This window comes from Pseudophryne corroboree, chromosome 1 (assembly GCF_028390025.1).
Source record: "Pseudophryne corroboree isolate aPseCor3 chromosome 1, aPseCor3.hap2, whole genome shotgun sequence".
In the NCBI taxonomy this organism is placed as follows: Eukaryota; Metazoa; Chordata; class Amphibia; order Anura; family Myobatrachidae; genus Pseudophryne; species Pseudophryne corroboree.
The window spans coordinates 895,068,200-895,087,775 of NC_086444.1; the positions used below are offsets into that span (position 1 = coordinate 895,068,200).

The following is a 19,576-nucleotide window of genomic DNA, read 5'->3' on the forward strand; positions in this document are numbered from 1 at the left end:
ATAATAATAATAATAATAATTTTATTTATATAGCGCTCTTTCTCCAACAGGACTCAAGGCGCTTTACAGACATCAAAAACAATACACATGATACAGAGGATTTAAGTAATACAACAATAGATAAGCCACACAGACATAAAAGAAAACCTTAAGCACACAGAAAAGCATAATGCAGGATTGGTGTAGGCATTTTGGGTAATAACTTCCAAGGGTTGTGTATTCCACCCTCACAGGTACCAAGTGCGGCAGCCATCTTGGGCGCTCAGCGTAAGATTACCCAGGGTGGAATAGTCCACCCCTAGAAGAGATGACACAAAATGGGGGTGATTTCAGAGTCCTACAGTTTAGAGTAGGGTTCCAACAAAACCACAAGGTCCATGTATTTTTCATCCCATCGACAAGTGTACCATATGGGGCAGCCATGTTGGGCGCACTTTGAAGGTTACACTGTGGGAGGTGAGCCATACAAGGGCCAAGTTCATATATGGGAAAACTGATGCTTATGTAGTAGTATGATGTACCCTGCATGTAGGGCACAATGGAAAGGTGTGCAATCAGTGGAGGTAAACATTACAGGAAAAACACATGGTGGGGTGGAAGCGAGCTATTGAAGGAAAAAACAAACAAAAAAAAACACACAATAGCAGGTAACTAGTGGCAGAAGTAAAATTGGGATAACATTATTTTGGTAAGATCATAGTATGGGTGGGTAGGAGAATGTGGGGGGCATACTCAGAAGCAATGGGGATGTCCCTGCTGATCCTGGTCCTGGTGCTCTTCCCCCACAGTTCCCTGTTCATCTTGATGGTTAGGCCCAGGGGCAGACTTGATGTTCTCAGCCAGAGAGGTGGTAAGCCCGGTCTTGGTGTTCTCATGTTTGAGGCGAGGAGAGGCCACATAAAGTTCCAGAGTTTTTAGGTTGTAATGCAGTCCATTTGTTATCTTATTAGTTTGTTTACCTTCTGTTTTCCTTCGGTTTAACACAGGTATAACACTGCTATTGATATTAGCTGCCACTTAATAACTAGCCACTTCATACACTAGCCACTGCAGCGTCCTAATAGGCCTGGCATCCTATGCTATACTGACTAAGTAAGTCTACAAACACATGTTCTTTGTGATTACAACCCCCTCCCCCACACAGCAACCCTCCACCAAAAGGTGTTAATCAACTACCAAATGTGAGGTCACTAAACCCCAGTCAATCACAAAGTTTTTGCTGACTACAGATATTAATCCACTTAAACAATTTACCAAATATATCTTTTAGCAAGAAAGAAACAGTGGTCAGCACTCTGCTGTAATTACCAAATATATCTTTTAGCAAGAAAGAAACAGTGGTCAGCACTCTGCTGTAATTACCAAATATATCTTTTAGCAAGAAAGAAACAGTGGTCAGCACTCTGCTGTAATTACCTGTTGGCGAAAAGGAGAGACAGGAGTCAATTCCAAATATCAGCTGAAGATGCAACCAATGAAACACAGGTATAACACTGCTATTGATATTAGCTGCCACTTAATAACTAGCCACTTCATACACTTCATGCATTGCTTTCACTCCACAACTGCATTTTCGATTTTCGTGTTGGTGTACCACATGATTGGCTGTACCCATGCGACGCCGAGAAACGGGATGCTGGGCGGCCAAGAGATGCTGAGCAGTGTGCATCGCCGGTGGTGACATCAGAAGGCGTCTGGCACCCAGGACTCGGTGGCGGGAGGAGGAGAGTGAAACACATTTGGTGAGTTATAAAAGTCTTTTATGTGTCTGCTTGTAATTGCATTTGATCCTGATGATGATTTGAAATAAAATCGAAACATTGATCTGCTTTCCATTTTGAAGTGTAAAGTCCCGTGAGTGCCGACGGTTCTCCTGCTCTATATTTTGGTGGGGGAGCACCAGGGCTGAACAGATATAAGTGTGTGTGTCTGCTGTTAAGTTGTATACATATTGTATATATAGATGAAAAAACAAATTAAACCATTTGGGAATCAAACCTTTGTTTTGGTGGCTGCTGATTATATATATATATATATATATATATATATATATATCTATCACACAGTAGATAGATAGATAGATAGATAGATAGATAGATAGATAGATAGATAAATAGGTAGATAGATAGATAGATAGATAGATAGATAGATAGATAGATAGATAGATAGATAGATAGATAGGACTGCTTAACCTAGTAATGTATGAGAATGTAATGTAGGCTGTTTAACCTAGTAATGTATGTGATTTAATTATTTTTATTTATCTGTGTGTATTCTTCATATATTATTTCTAATCAATATGGTGCTGCCAATCTCATATATTTTGGATTTACTTAAAAAGAAGAAGAAAAGGATGAGACATATGAGGAGCACTCTGGAAGCTTACAGGCTTTTGACTCTGCTGATTTTTATTATAGTTTGCAGTGCTAGAACATAACGTTTAATTGTTTCTGTTTTAAAAGGATATTTTAATCATGGATAAAATATACTTTTAAAAGAAAAACAATTAAAAGTATATTTTAGCAGTTCCTTTGCAATGAATTTAAAAAAATGGTTTATTTTTATTTTTATATTTCTTAATTTTAATTTTTACCTTTTTATTTTTTTGGAATTATCTGTATAGCTTGTTTGGCCCTATGATGTCCTTATCTAGGATTCACTTTATTTTTAATAATAATGACCTTGGTTTTTTCAATACTATGTTTGTTTGTATATATTCCAGACAATTGGCATTATGAGCCTCCCTACAATTAACCATACTTAGTATATATTGTGCCGAATATGGTTTTTACCTGTTGTTTCCTAGTAATATTTCAGGTTACTGATTTTCTGTACTATGGAACACGTGGGACATATCCTGTTTGTGTTTCACGCATGCAACAGTATTTACATGGATGGCAGTGAATGATGGAATACTTTGTGCCACTTGGGCAGCATTCTAATGTCACTTTTCGGTCAGTGGAAAGCACTGGCCATTGTCTTCTGGTTGCAATGGAGTTAGATGGCAATTGACCCATAGTTTATTTTGGACTCAATTTTACAAGTCCTGTTTATTTATGCACAGTGTGCCTGTGTTTAGACACCAGGTGTAACCATACCAGATGAATAGGAGCTTTGGTCTACTCTGCTTTCAGTAGTCAATGGAGCATAACATAATTTCCTGTCCCTTCCAGTCAATGGCTGCGGGAGGAGCAATCAATTAAGCATGGGGGCATTTAGGGAGGCTCAGTAAACTGTATGTCTCTGTTTTTCTGTTGGTCAATATGTCCTGATGAAGGTTACATTCAGCAACCAAAACATTGACATGACATGGTGATTTGTGAGTAATAAAAGTGACTCTTTCCACAATAAAAGTCCCTTCTGAGTGCACCTTACTTACTTATCTTACAATATTATATGTTTGATGCTACGCTGTGAAAAGCATTGGGTGCGCACCCCAGACATTTGTGGATGATTTAATTGTGTGTGCAAACCTAATATTGGAATATATATATATATATATATATATATATATATATACCGAAGAAAACTCCACTCAGAGCTTGCATTTGGGCAACATTTTGGGGTGTAACCCCCTTTATCAAGCCCACCAACTACACAAACAGAAAATGAACAAAACTAAAAACGTACAATTACTTACCCCTCTCATAATAGACCCATCAGTCACGCCATCATTGCCAAGTCCATCCACCGGAAGACCCCAATGACCAATGATTCACTTCTGCAGCCTGCATTTCACAATTACCCGGCAACAGTTGTTTTCATTCCAGGATACTTCCAGACAGCGCTATCAACCTCCACAATGGGACTAAATAAATAACAAATTTAAGTAAATAAAAAATGGAAGAATCATGTAGTATCTTTCAAAAATGTTGCGACCTAAACAACCAGATTTAACCAACTTAATCCCATGGACTACTGATTTTTCAACAGTCAGCCCCATTATTGGATGGGCATCACAAGCATTGTGGCCAATTGTAAAGTCGGATTGAGACCTTCCAGTGTTTAAAGCATCTAGACTGGTGTCGGCTTTTCGTAGAGGCCGTAATTTAAGAGATCTTTTAGTACACATAGCCATCACGGGGAGAAACATAATAAGACCTCCTAATAGTAACATAGTAACTAAGGTTGAAAAAAAACAATTGTCCATCGAGTTCAACCTATTTGTGGTCGCCTATGCAGTCTTATTTTAGGACTAGTTATTTTTATGTTAGGACTAGTTATATTAACTGTAATGCGTCCCTACGCACCATAACCCTGAATATCTTTATCCAATAGGAATTTATCTAACCCATTCTTAAAGGTGTTGACTGAGTCCGCCATTACTACTCTCTCAGGCAGGGAATTCCAAACACGTATTGTCCTTACTGTGAAAAAACCTTTTTGCCGCAATGTGCGGAAACTCCTTTCCTCTAACCTAAGCAAGTGATCACGTGTCCTCTGTGCTGATCTTATAGAAAACAGGTCCTTCCCAAGCTCTGTGTATTGACCCCTTATATATTTGTAGATGTTGATCATGTCCCCTCTTAGTCTCCTCTTTTCCAATGTAAACATGCCTAGCCTTGCAAGCCTTTCCTCGTATTCCAGTGTCTCCATGCCCTTGATTAGTTTGGTCGCCCGCCTCTGAACCTTTTCTAGCTCCAGGATATCCTTTTTGTAATATGGTACCCAAAATTGCACACAGTATTCAAGATGTGGCCTCACTAGTGATTTATATAATGGGAGTATAATACTCTCGTCCCTTGCATCAATTCCCCGTTTTATGCATGCTAATATCTTATTAGCCTTCTTTGCTGCACTCCTACTTTGGGTACTGTTGCTTAATTTGTTATCTATGTGAACCCCTAAGTCTTTTTCCAGTACAGAATCCCCTAATATTACCCCATTTAGTATGTAGGTGTTATTTTTGGTCTTGCCCCCACAGTGCACTTGTCTGTGTTGAATCTCATTCTCCATTTTGCTGCCCATGCTTCCAGTTTAGTTAAGTCATTCTGAAGAGACTCAGCATCCCCCTCCGTATTTATAACCTTACACAATTTGGTATTGTCTGCGAAAATTTACACCATCCTCTCTAGACCTACTGTTAGGTCATTGATGAAAATGTTGAACAAAAGTGGTCCAAGTACAGACCCTTGTGGCACACCACTTAGTACTTCAGTCCAATTTGAAAATGATCAATTGACCACAATGCGCTGCTCCCTATTATCTAACCAATTACTGACCCAAGTGCATATTGTGCTCCCTAACCCTATTTCTTGTAGCTTATAGATAAGATGCATGTGTGGTACAGTGTTGAAAGCTTTGGCAAAGTCTAAAAAGATTACATCCACCTCCTTTGACTAAAGTACCTGGGTGCTAAAAGTGTATAAAATGTGAGACGTGTAAACATCTCCTCGCTGGTAAAACCTGTAAACATCCACAAAAGGATATAGTATATAGAATGAATCAAGTGCTTACATGTACAACTTCCTATGTGGTATATATTATTATATGTTCCTGTGGGATTTACTATGTGGGCCAAACCCCTAGAACATTCCGTGAAAGGATGGCGTTACATTGGTCCTCGATTAAACTGATACTAGAAGGACAGAACAGTGTTTTACCCATTGCCAGACATTTTAAAGAGGCTGGTCATTCATTGAGTTCCCTGAGATATCTTATCATAGACCACGTCCCAGAATCCCTGAGAATTCTTCTTAACAAAGAGACTGGGTGGATCTTTAAACTAAATTCCTCCTATCCCAATGGACTAAATGATAAAATTAATTGAAATTCTTTATATCATCTTTAGTACTATATATGTCTCCTTCCCTTCTCTTGTCTTTATCTTTTGGTTTTCTCTTTAAATGTCCTTATTTTTGGTTAGTGTAATAGTATAGATATTATCTAAAACATTGTGGGTTTTAATATGATGTAAACAGTTCAGGTATCTCCCGGAATGTACCCTGACTAAGCGCTGTCCCACTGTGGAGGTTGATAGCACTGTCCAGAAGTATCCTTGAACACACACAATCGTTGCCGGGTAATGGTGAAATGCAGTCTGCGGAAGTGCGTCATCTGGGACTTCAGGTGGATGAACTTGGCAACAATGGCAGGACTGAAGGGTCTATTTAGAGGGGAAATTTAATCTACGTTTTTTGTTTTGTTTATTTTCTGTTTGCATAATTGGTGGGCTTAATAAACCCCGAAACGTTGCCCCAATGCAAGCTTTTGGTTCATTCAAGTCTCTGAGTGCTGCTTTCTTTGGTGGATATGCAAACATTTTTAAATACATAAACAGCAAAAGATTAAAAAAGGAGAGCATAGGTCCAATAAAAGATGAATTTGGAGTATTGATAAATTATGACAAATCAAAAGCAGAAATATTGAATAATTTTTTTTCATCAGTGTTCACCAAAGAAGAATTGATGGTGGGAGTAGTGTATAGCGATTATGACAATAAGGATTCGTGGTTAGAAACTTGTTTAAGTGAAGAAGTAGTCAGGGAGAGACTATGCAAAATAAAGATTAATAAATCACCTGGCCCAGACAGACTTCATCCAAGGGTTCTCATGGAGCTTAGGTCACAACTAGTAAGAACCTTATACTTAATTTTCAATAGCTCACTTAGATCTGGCATAGTACCGAAGGATTGACGTATAGCAGAGGTAGTGCCATTATTTAAAAAGTGATCCAAAAATCATCCGGGTAACTACAGACCAATTAGTTTGACATCTATAGTGGGGAAAATATTGGAAGGAATTATAAGGGATAGCATACAGGATTATCTGCAGACTACTAAAATTATTAGCAAAAACCAGCATGGGTTTGTGAGGGACAGATCATGTCAAACTAACTTATTTAACTTCTACTAGGAAGTGAGCAACAATCTTGACCAAGGCAAAGCAGTGGATTTGGTCTACTTAGATTTTGCAAAAGCCTTCGATACAGTGCCTCACAGGAGACTAATCATCAAATTAAAGGAGCTTGGCCTAGGAAAAACTGTTTGTACATGGAAAAGTAACTAGCTGGACAACAGGCTACAGTGAGTAGTGGTCAACAGAAAGTCTTCAAGCTGGACACCGGTAGTCAGCGGAATACCACAGGGGTCCATACTCGGGCCACTACTGTTTAACATATTTATCAATGACCTAGAAATAGGCCTGGAAATCACAGTTTCAATCTTTGCAGATGATACTAAACTGTGTAGGATAATTAATTCAGAAATAGATGTGGAGTCTCTGCAGAATGACTTATCTAAACTTGAAATCTGGGCATCTATATGAGGAATGAGGTTCAATATAGAAAAATGCAAGGTTATGCATTTCGGGACTAAAAACAAACTTGCATCCTACATATTAAATGGGGAAAGTCTAGGGGTAACAGTTTTAGAAAAATATTTGGTGGTACTCATTGATAATAAGCTTAATAACCATAAACAATGTCAAAGCACGGTAAAGAAGGCAAGTAAGGTGCTAGCGTGCATAAAACGGGGAATTGAGACAAGGGACAAGGCTGTAATTCTACCATTGTACAAATCATTGGTACGTCCGCACCTGGAATATTGTGTTCAGTTTTGGGCACCACTGTATAAAAAAGATATTGGGGAACTCAAAAGGGTTCAAAGGCGAGCTACTAAATTGATTAAAGGGCTAGAGCAGCGGTGACCAACCCGTGGCTCTTGAGCTGCATGTGGCTCTTTCATCCACTGCATGCGGCTTGAGTCGATCCGCACCTGGCCACTGCTGCCTGACACAGTGCACACACACTCACACAGCCGGGCCGGGTACACTGACTTCTAAGGTCTCCGGCAGCGGTGTCTATCTTAAATTCGGCACCAGCCCATGAGCCAATCAGAGCTTGCGGAACGGAAGCTGAGGTTCCTGATTGGCTGCCGGACCGTGGGCTCTGATTGGCTCACGGGCCGGCGTCGAATTGAAGATAGACACCGCCGCCGGAGATGAAGGGCTAGGAGAGGCGCGCGCTGTGCTCTCCTCCCCTCACAGCAGCAGCACGGTGAGCAGCACTTGGGGGGGGTCACACTGTGGGGACATGTGTATCTGCACTGGGGGGCATATCTGGCACACTGTGGGGACATGTGTATCTGCACTGGGGGGCATATCTGGCACACTGTGGGGACATGTGTATCTGGCACTGAGGCATATATGGCACACTGTGGGGGCATGTGTATCTGGCACTGGGGGCAAATCTGGCACACTGTGGGGACATGTGTATCTGGCACTGAGGCATATCTGGCACACTGTTAGGACATGTGTATCTGGCACTGAGGCATATCTGGCACACTGTGGGAACATGTGTATCTGCACTGGGGGCATATCTGGAACACTGTGGGGACATGTGTATCTGCACTGGGGGCATATTTGGCACACTGTGGGGACATGTGTATCTGGCACTGAGGCATATCTGGCACACTGTGGGGACATGTGTATCTGCACTGGGGGCATATCTGGCACACTGTGGGGACGTGTATCTGGCACTGGGGGCATATCTGACACACTGTGGGGACATGTGTATCTGCACTGGGGGCATATTTGGCACACTGTGGGGACATGTGTATCTGGCACTGAGGCATATCTGGCACACTATGGGGACATGTGTATCTGCACTGGGGGCATATCTGGCACACTGTGGGGACATGTGTATCTGGCACTGGGGTCATATATGGCACACTGTGGGGGCATGTGTATCTGGCACTGGGGGCATATCTGGCACACTGTGGGGACATGTGTATCTGGCACTGGGGGCATATCTGGCACACTGTGTGGGGGCATGTGTATCTGCACTGGGGGCATATCTGGCACACTGGGGGGCATGTGTATCTGTACTGGGGGTATATCTGGCACACTGTGTGGGGGCATGTGTATCTGCACTGGGGGCATATCTGGCACACTGTGGGGGCATGTGTATCTGCACTGGGGGCATATCTGGCACTGTGGGGGCATGTGTATCTGGCACTGGGGCATATCTGGCACTATGGGGGCATGTGTATCTGACACAGGGGGTATGTATGTATTTGGCACTGTGGGGACATGTGTATTTGGCACTGTGGGAGCATATATGTATCTGGCACTGTGGGGCATATATGTATCTGGCACTGTAGGGACATGTGTGTATCTGGCACTGTGGGGGCATATCTGTATCTGGCCCTGTGGGGCATATATGTATCTGGCACTGTAGGGACATGTGTGTATCTGGCACTGTGGGGGCATATCTGTATCTGGCATGACTCGGATTCGGGCTCAGGTGGTGAGGCCGAATCTGAGTCATGCTCAGGTTTTTACGCATGACTCAGAAACCAGAATGAGGCAAAACGTCGGATTCTAGCGGGGTTTGGATTCCATGTAAGGAGCTGCGCGTCCCCACCATTTTCACTCCGGCATTGGAGAGTGTAGAGAGAGGACGTGTCTCCATCCTCAGTGTCCATGTCTTGTGCTGCATCTGTCCAGTCACAGTGGTTGTGTCCTCTGTTGCCATATGTCCAGTGCTGCTGTATACGTCCATTCCATTGCAGTGGTGCTGTGTTGTCCTGCATCAGTCCAGTGGTGGTGTCCCTGTGCTGCCATATATATGTCAAGTGGTACTGCCATATATGTCCAGTGATCCTGCCGTATATGTTCATTGATACTGACGTATATGTCCAGCGTTACTGCCGTATAAATCCAGTGATCCTGCCGTATAATTCCAGTGATCCTGCTTTATAATTCCAGTGATCCTGCCGTATAATTCCAGTGATCCTGCCATATAAATACAGTGGTACTGGCGTATAAGTCCAGTCCAGTGATACTGCAGTATATGTCCAGCGGTACTGCCATATATGTCCAGCGGTACTGCCGTATAAATCCAATAATCCTGCCATATAAATCCAGTGATCCTGCCATATAAATCCAGTGATCCTGCCATATAATTCCAGTGATCCTGACGTATAATTACAGTGATCCTGCCGTATAAGTCCAGTGATCCTGCCGTATATGTCCCTTGATACTGCTGTATAATTACAGTGATCCTGCCGTAAAAATCCAGTGATCCTGCCGTATAAATCCAGTGACCCTGCCGTATAATTACAGTGATCCTGCCGTATATGTCCATTGATACCGCCGTATATGTCCAGCGGTACTGCCGTATAAATCCAGTGATCCTGCCGTATAAGTCTAGTGATCCTGCCGTATAATTCCAATGATCCTGCTGTATCATTTTAGTGGTACTGGCTTATAAATCCAATGATCCTGCTGTATAATTAATGTGGTACTGGTGAATAAGTCCAGTTATCCTGCCGTATAATTACAGTGGCACTGGCGTATAAGTCCAGTCCAGTGATACTGCGGTATATGTCCAGTGATACTGCCGTATATGTCCATTGATACTGGTGTATACGTCCAGCGGTACTGCCGCATAAACCCTGTGATCCTGCCGTATAATTCCAGTGATCCTGCCGTATAAATCCAGTGATCCTGCCATATAATTACAGTGATCCTGCCGTATAAGACCAGTGATCCTGCCGTATATGTCCATTGATACTGCCATATATGTCCAGTGATACTGCCGTATATGTCCATTGATACTAGCGTATATGTCCAGCGGTACTGCCGAATAAATCCTGTGATCCTGCCATATAATTCCAGTGATCCTGCCAAATAAATCCAGTGATCCTGCCATATAAATCCAGTGATCCTGCCATATAATTAGTGATCCTGCCATATAAGTCCAGTGATCCTGCCGTATATGTCCATTGATACTGCCGTATATGTCCAGCGGTACTGCCGTATAAATCCAGTGATCCTGCCGTATAAGTCCAGTGATCCTGCCGTATAATTCTAGTGATCCTGCCAAATAAATCCAGTGGTCCTGCCATATAAATCCAGTGATCCTGCCGTATAATTACAGTGATCCTGCCATATAAGTCCTGTGATCCTGCTGTATATGTCCATTGATACTGCCGTATATGTCCAGCGGTACTGACGAATAAATCCTGTGATCCTGCCATATAATTCCAGTGATCCTGCCAAATAAATCCAGTGATCCTGCCATATAAATCCAGTGATCCTGCCATTTAATTAGTGATCCTGCCATATGAGTCCAGTGATCCTGCCGTATATGTCCATTGATACTGCCGTATATGTCCAGCGGTACTGCCGTATAAATCCAGTGATCCTGCCGTATAAGTCCAGTGATCCTGCCGTATAATTCTAGTGATCCTGCCGTATAATTCTAGTGATCCTGCCATATAATTTTCGTGGTACTGGCGTATAAGTCCAGTGATCCTGCCGGATAATTACAGTGGTACTGGCGTATAAGTCCAGCCCATTGATACTGCCGTATATGTCTAGTGATACTGCCTTAAATGTCCATTGATACTGCTGTATATGTCCATTGGTACTGCCATATATGTCCAGTAGTACTGCCGTATAAGTCCAGTGATCCTGCCGTATAATTCCAGTGATCCTGCTGTATAATTACAGTGATCCTGCAGTGAAAGTCCAGTGATCCTGCCATATATGTCCATTGTTACTGCTGTATATGTCCAGCGGTACTGCTGTATATTTCCATTGATACTGCCATAAATGTCCAGCAGTACTGCCGTATATGTCCAGAGGTACTACCGTATAAATCCATTGATACTGCCGTATAATTACAGTGATCCTGCCATATAAATTCAGTGATCCTGCCGTATAATTACAGTGATCCTGCCGTATAAGTCCATTGATACTAGCGTATATGTCCAGCGGTACTGCCGAATAAATCCTGTGATCCTGCCATATAATTCCAGTGATCCTGCCAAATAAATCCAGCGATCCTGCCATATAAATCCAGTGATCCTGCCATATAATTAGTGATCCTGCCATATAAGTCCAGTGATCCTGCCGTATATGTCCATTGATACTGCCGTATATGTCCAGCGGTACTGCCGTATAAATCCAGTGATCCTGCCGTATAAGTCCAGTGATCCTGCCGTATAATTCTAGTGATCCTGCCAAATAAATCCAGTGATCCTGCCATATAAATCCAGTGATCCTGCTGTATAATTACAGTGATCCTGCCATATAAGTCCAGTGATCCTGCCGTATATGTCCATTGATACTGCCGTATATGTCCAGTAGTACTGCCGTATAAATCCAGTGATCCTGCCGTATAAGTCCAGTGATCCTGCCATATAATTCCAATGATCATGTCGTTTAATTTTAGTGGTACTGGCTTATAAATCCAATGATACTGCCGTATAATTACAGTGGTACTGGCATATAAGTCCAGTGATCCTGCTGTATAATTACAGTGGCACTGGCGTATAAGTCCAGTCCAGTGATACTGCTGTATATGTCCAGTGATACTGCAGTATATGTCCATTGATACTGATGTATATGTCCAGCGGTACTGCCGCATAAATCCTGTGATCCTGCCATATAATTCCAGTGATCCTGCCATATAATTACAGTGATCCTGCCATATAAGTCCAGTGATCCTGCTGTATATGTCCATTGATACTGCCGTATATGTCCATTGATACTGCCGTATATGTCCAGTAGTACTGCCGTATAAATCCAGTGATCCTGCCGTATAAATCCAGTGATCCTGCCATATAATTCCAATGATCATGTCGTTTAATTTTAGTGGTACTGGCTTATAAATCCAGTGATACTGCCGTATAATTACAGTGGTACTGGCATATAAGTCCAGTGATCCTGCTGTATAATTACAGTGGCACTGGCGTATAAGTCCAGTCCAGTGATACTGCTGTATATGTCCAGTGATACTGCAGTATATGTCCATTGATACTGATGTATATGTCCAGCGGTACTGCCGCATAAATCCTGTGATCCTGCCGTATAATTCCAGTGATCCTGCCATATAATTACAGTGATCCTGCCATATAAGTCCAGTGATCCTGCTGTATATGTCCATTGATACTGCCGTATATGTCCATTGATACTGGCATATATGTCCAGCGGTACTGTCATATATATCCAGCGGTACTGCCGTATAAATCCAGTGATCCTGCCGTATAATTCCAGTGATCCTGCTGTATAATTACAGTGATCCTGCAGTGAATGTCTAGTGATCCTGCCATATATGTCCATTGTTACTGCTGTATATGTCCAGCAGTACTGCAGTATATTTCCATTGATACTGCCGTAAATGTCCAGCAGTACTGCCGTATATGTCCAGAGGTACTGCCGTATAAATCCAGTGATCCTACCGTATATGTCCAGTGATCCTGCTGTATAATTCCAGTGGTCGTGCCGTATAATTCCATATAAATTCAGTCCAGTAGTGCTGCCATATAAGTTCAGTGGTGCAGTCCTGTGCTGTATATTATTTACTCCAAGTAAAGGGGTTATTAATATTTAATCCAAATAATTTTCACAGGGTTTGCCCTATGTGCTGTAGAGGTACACTCTCCTATACCGCATATTGTTATATAACGCCAGAAAAATAATGGAGAACAAAAATTTAGAGGATAAAATAGGGAAAGATCAAGAACCACTTACTCCTAGTGTTGAAACTGCTGCCACTAGTCATGACATAGACAATGAAATCCCATCAACGTCATCTGCCAAGGCCGATGCCCAATGTGATAGTAGAGGGCATGTAAAATCCAAAAAGCCAAAGTTCAGTTTAAAGACCAAAAAAAGAAATTGATATGGTCTGAGGAGATATGTATACTTGCCAATATGACATTTACGACACAGAGTGGTAAGGAAAGGCTAAGGCCCTGGCCTATGTTTATGACTAGTGGTTCAGCTTCACATGACGATGGAAGCCCTCATCCTCCCGCTAGAAAAATGAGAAGAGTTAAGCTGGAAAAAGCACAGAAAAGAACTGTGCATTCTAAGATGGTATCACAAATCCCCAAGGAGAGTCCAAGTGTGTCGGCGGTTGCGATGACTGACCTGCCCAACACTGGATAGGAAGAGGTGGCTCCTTCCACCATTTGCACGCCCTCTGCAAGTGCTATAAGGAGCACCCACAGTCCAGGTTCTGATATTCAAATTGAAGATGTCACTGATGAAGTACAGTACACCAGGATGAGGATATGGGTTGCTGGCGCAGAGGAGGAAGCTGACGATGAGGATTCTGATGGTGATGTGGTTTGTTTAAATCAGGCACCAGGGGAGACACCTGCTGTCCATGGGATGAGGAAGCCCATTGTGATGAGTGGGCAAAAAAAAACAAAAAAGCCACCTCTTCGGTGTGGAATTATTTCTTCACAAATCCGGACAACAGGTGTCCAACTGTGTGTTGCCTCCATCAAACTGTAATAGGTTGGTGTAAGGATGTTAACCACCTAGGAACATCCTCCCTTATACGTCACCTGCAGCGCATTCATCAGAAGTCAGTGTCAAGTTGTTAAACTTTGGGTAAGAGTGTAAGCAGTCTCCTGACATCTAAATCCCTTTTTCCTCTTGTACCCAAGCTCCTGCAAGCCACACCACCAACTCCCTCAACGTCAACTTCCTCCTCAGTCACGAACGTCAGTAGTCCTGCAGGCCATGTCACTGTCAAGACTGAGGAGTCCTCTCCTAACCAGGATTCCTCTGGAGGATCCTTGAGTGGTTCACCTGCTGTTGCTGCTGCCGCTGCTGTTGTTGCTGCTGGGAGTCGATCGTCATCCCAGATGGGAAGTCTGAAGACCACTTGTACTACTTCCAGTAAGAAATTGACTGTCCAACAGTCCTTTGTGAGAAAGATGAAATATGACAGCAGTCATCCTTTTGCAAAGTGGATAACTGAGGCCTTGACAGCTATGTTGGTGCTAGACTTGCATCCGGTATCCGCCATTAGTTCAGTAAGACTTAGGGATTTGTTTGAGGTACTGTGTCCCCGGTATCAAATCTCATCTAAGTTCCAGTTCACTAGGCAGGCGATACAGAGAATGTACAGAGATGTCAGAAAAAGTTTCCTTGGTGTCCTACAAAATGCAGTTGTACCCACTATCCACTTAACCATGGACATGTGGAAAAGTGGTGCAGGACAGACTAAGGACTATATGACTGTGACAGCCCACTGGGTAGATGAATGGCCTCCCGCAGCAACAACAGTAGCGGCACCAGTAGCAGCATCTTGCAAACACCAACTCGTTCCTAGGCAGGCTACACTATGTATCACCGCTTTCCATAAGGGGCACATCACTGACAACCTCTTACAGGAAACTGAGGGACATCATTGCACAAGGGCTTACCCCAATTAGACTCTCCTGGGGATTTGTGATATCGGACAACGCCACCAATATTGTGCCGCATTACATCTGGGCAAATTCCAGCACGTCCCATATTTTGCACATACAATTAATTTGGTGGTGCAGAATTTTTTTTTAAAATGACAGGGTCATGCAGGAAATGCTGTCGGTGGCCCGAAAAATTGCGGGCCACTTTTGGCATTAATCCACCGCATGCCGAAGACTGGAGCACCATCAAACACACCTGAACCTGTCCTGCCATCACCTGAAGCAAGAGGTGGTAACGAGGTGGAATTTAACACTCTATATGCTTGAGAGGATGGAGGAGCAGCAAAAGGCCATTCAAGCCTATACATCCACCAATGATATAGGCAAAGGAGGGGGAATGCACCTGACTCAAGCACAGTGGATAATGATTTCCATCTTGTGCAAGGTTCTCCAACCCTTTGAACTTGCCACACGTGAAGTCAGTTCAGACACTGCCAGATTGAGTCAGGTCATTCCGCTCATCAGGCTTTTGCAGAAGCAGCTGGAGAAATTGAAGGAGGATCTAAGATGGAGCGATTCCGCAAAGTATGTGGGACTTGTGGATGGAGTCCTTCATTCGCTTTACCAGGATTCAAGGGTGGTCAATCTGTTGAAATAAGAGCACTACATTTTGGACACCGTGTTCGATCCTAGGTTTGAAGCCTACGTTGTATCTCTCTTTCTGGCAGACACAAGTCTGCAGAGGTTCAAAGACCTGCTGGTGAGAAAATTTTCAACTCAAGCGGAACGTGACCCGTCAACAGCTCCTCCTTCACTTTCTCCCGCAACTGGGGCTGCGAGGAAAAAGATAAGATTTCCTAGCCCACCCACTGGCAGTGATACAGGGCAGTCAGGAGCGAGTGCTGACATCTGGTCAAGACTGAAGGACCTGCCAACGATTACTGACATGTCTGCTGTCACTGCATATGATTCTGTCACCATTGAAAGAATGGTGGACGATTATATGAGTGACAGCATCCAAGTAGTCATGTCAGACAGTCTGTATGTACTGTATACTGGCAGAAAAAAGAGGCAATTTGGATGTCCTTGCACAAACTGGCTTTATTTTACCTAAGTTGCCCTCCCTCCAGTGTGTACTCTGAAAGTGTGTTTAGTGCAGCCGGTAACCTTGTCAGTGATCGGCGTAGGAAGTTACTTCCACAAAATGTGGAGAAGATGATGTTCTTTAAAATGAATTATAAATTCCTCCGGGAAGACCTTTACCAGCAATTGCCTTCAGAAAGTACACAGGGACCTGTAATGGTGGATTCCAGTGGGGACAAATTAATACTCTGCGAGGAGGAGGATGTACACAGTGAAAGGGGGTGAGGAATTGGAGGATGAGGAGGAGGTCAACATCTTGCCTCTGTAGAGCCAGTTTGTGCAAGGAGAGATTGATTGCTTCTTTTTTGGTGGGGGCCCAAACAAACCAGTAATTTCAGCCACAGTCATGTGGCAGACCCTGTCGCTGAAATGATTGATTTGTTAAAGTATGCATGTCCTGTTTATACAACATAAGGGTGGGTGGGAGGACCCAAGGACAATTCCATCTTGCACCTCTATTTTTCTTTGCATCATGTGCTGTTTGGGTACTAATTTTTTTAAGTGCCATCCTGTCTGCCACTGCAGTGCCACTACTAGATGGACCAGGTGTTTGTGCCGCACACTTGTGTTGCTTAGCTTAGTCATACAGCTACCTCATTGCACCTGTTTTACTTCTTTGCATGATGTGCTGTTTGGGGACTAGTTTTTTAAGTGCCATCCTGTCTGCAACTGCAGTGCCACTCCTAGATGGGCCAGGTGTTTGTGCTGCATACTTGTGTTGCTTAGCTTAGTCATCCAGCTACCTCATTGCACCTCTTTTAATTCTTTGCATCATGTACTGCTTGGGGCCTAGTCAGTGCAACCTTTTGGCCTAAAAACAAAATTGTGAGGTGTTCAGAATAGACTGGAAATGAGTGGAAATGAATGTTTTTGAGGCTAATAATACCGTAGGATCAAAACTACCCCCAATTTCAGTGATTTTAGCAGTTTATATATATATATATATATATATATATATATATTTATATATATATGTAGACGACAGGCAGGGGTCCTGCACAGCCACTTAGCAAAGTAGTACACTGGGTGCCCCCACAAATAAATCGATATACTGCAAAGGTGGTGCGGCACTCCAATGATTTCCACATGAAGCATGCTTAATACAACGTTTGAATGCCGTTTATTCATTTGGCATGTACTACCTGATGAAAATGGCAAACGAATAAAAGGCATTGAAACGTTGTATTAAGCATGCTTCATGTGGAAATTATTGGAGTGCCGCACCACCTTTGCAGTATATATATATACTGTATGTATATGTATATGTATATATATATATATATATATATATATATATAAATGTATTTATTTTCCAAGTCCGGCACTCCTCACCACAGGGCTACGATATTTAGCTGTGCTCCGGTGTCTTCCTGATAGACTGTGTAGATTGTCTATGTAGCAAATATAAGGCGGCACTCAGGAGTCTCAAACTTTGTGCAAACAGCGGTGCAGTTTAATTCATACAGGTATCAACGTTTCAGGGTTCGGGGACCCTGTCGTCAGGACAAACAACAAGTGTACAGTGTAACAACACACATTTAAATACCTTATTCAGCGCGCCTCCAGGCGGTTCCAACACGCCGCCACTCAGTTTCCGGATCCATCACTTCCGCCTATCCAACAGGAAGTAGGGTCTTCTGGGCCATCCAGCGGAGTTGTCGGGACTGTCGCCATGGTGACCGCTGATCTAAAAGACAGCAATCCGAACAATACAAAACTTAGTGAACGTGCGCACAGAGGACATGCTAAATAAAAATGCATGATACGTGCCATACTGTACATGTTAAAAAACAAAGTGAAATGCAAAACTATTACGTTCAGTGAATATAAACATATGGGCAGTGAAGCCATCTATGAACTGTTATTCATATAACGCAAAAACAACTCTTAAAAATTGTAGATATTACAGCATTCCTAAATGTAATCTGTTTAAACTGCAGCTTTCCTTAATACTAATATTAGAGTAAATAAAACTGATGCTATATCATAATCAGCGCATAAGATTCAGTCTTATTATCACGCTACCACTTCTAGATGTATACTGATAGACTCATATTGGTTATTCACAATACCTACTCAGACTCTCATATAGCATATGACATCTAAACTTAGAGGAAATAGCTCATTCCCACCATTTCGTTCAACCCTCTAGGACTGAGCGTATCTAGAGATAGGATCCAGTGGGTTTGAAGCTGTAAAAAGATGTTTAGCTCTGTCTCCTCCTCTTACTGAAAAGGGTGCCAGGGTCAATTATTCTATACATCAGGGATGACAGATTATGTTTAGCAGTGGCAAAGTGCCTTGCCACAGATTGTTCTCTGGTGCCTGCTGCTAAGGCCGCTCTGCTGGCTGATCGATGTTGAGTCATCCGTACTTTAAAGGTACATTCCGTCTTCCCTACATAGGGGTATATGCAATTCTGGCCGAATTGCGTCTTTTTTTCGACCGTTTTAGGATTCGACTGTACTCGACAGCCAAAACCCTCCACCCGGGACCATGAATTCGACATATTCAATGCAAAATGCATTCGACACTCCCCTTGTCGAATAACGGACAAATCGTCGAGTAGTGGGCGTCGTGGATTCGACTTCCCGCCGTTTGGAGCCCTTTATAGGGCTTGTTTGCTGCGTGCTCAGCAGCCATTTTGTGAACCTGCAGAGTGGAGTGGAGGTGCTGCAGAGCTAGCAAATTGTTTGTTTGCTGTGGTATCGTTTGGACACCCAGCAGGCTTTAATCCAGGACGGACAGGAGGATACCTGTTACCCTGGAGGAGAGTCGTTTACGGAGCGATTTCTACATTTGTAGGTAAGTACCACATGTGGTCTGGCGTTGCATGTATGTGTTTGTGTAGTGGGGGGGGGGTGCCATGAGGTGTACATGTGGCATTGCTTTGGGGTGTTTGGGGTATGTATATGTGTGCAGGTATGTGTATATAGGCCCTCATTCCGAGTTGATCGGTCGCAAGGCGAATTTAGCAGAGTTACACACGCTAAGCCGCCGCCTACTGGGAGTGAATCTTAGCTTCTTAAAATTGCGACCGATGTATTCGCAATATTGCGATTACTAACTACTTAGCAGTTTCAGAGTAGCTCCAGACTTACTCTGCCTGTGCGATCAGTTCAGTGCTTGTCGTTCCTGGTTGACGTCACAAACACACCCAGCGTTCGCCCAGGCACTCCCACCGTTTCTCCGGCCACTCCTGCGTTTTTTCCGGAAACGGTAGCGTTTTCAGCCACACGCCCCTGAAACGCCGTGTTTCCGCCCAGTAACACCCAT

At 43.1% G+C, this 19,576-nt stretch overlaps 1 long non-coding RNA gene across 1 annotated transcript in view; it reads right to left on the minus strand.

The window, feature by feature from the left end:
• Positions 1-3,713: 3,713 nt before the first annotated feature.
• LOC134960839 (uncharacterized) overlaps positions 3,714-19,576 on the minus strand; it is a 118,364-nt gene continuing 102,501 nt past the window's right edge. Inside the window, exons 2-3 of the long non-coding RNA XR_010187826.1 lie at positions 17,847-17,987; positions 3,714-3,808 (exon numbers count right to left, since the gene is read on the minus strand). This is a non-coding gene — a long non-coding RNA (uncharacterized LOC134960839). The remainder of the gene's footprint in view (positions 3,809-17,846; positions 17,988-19,576) is intronic.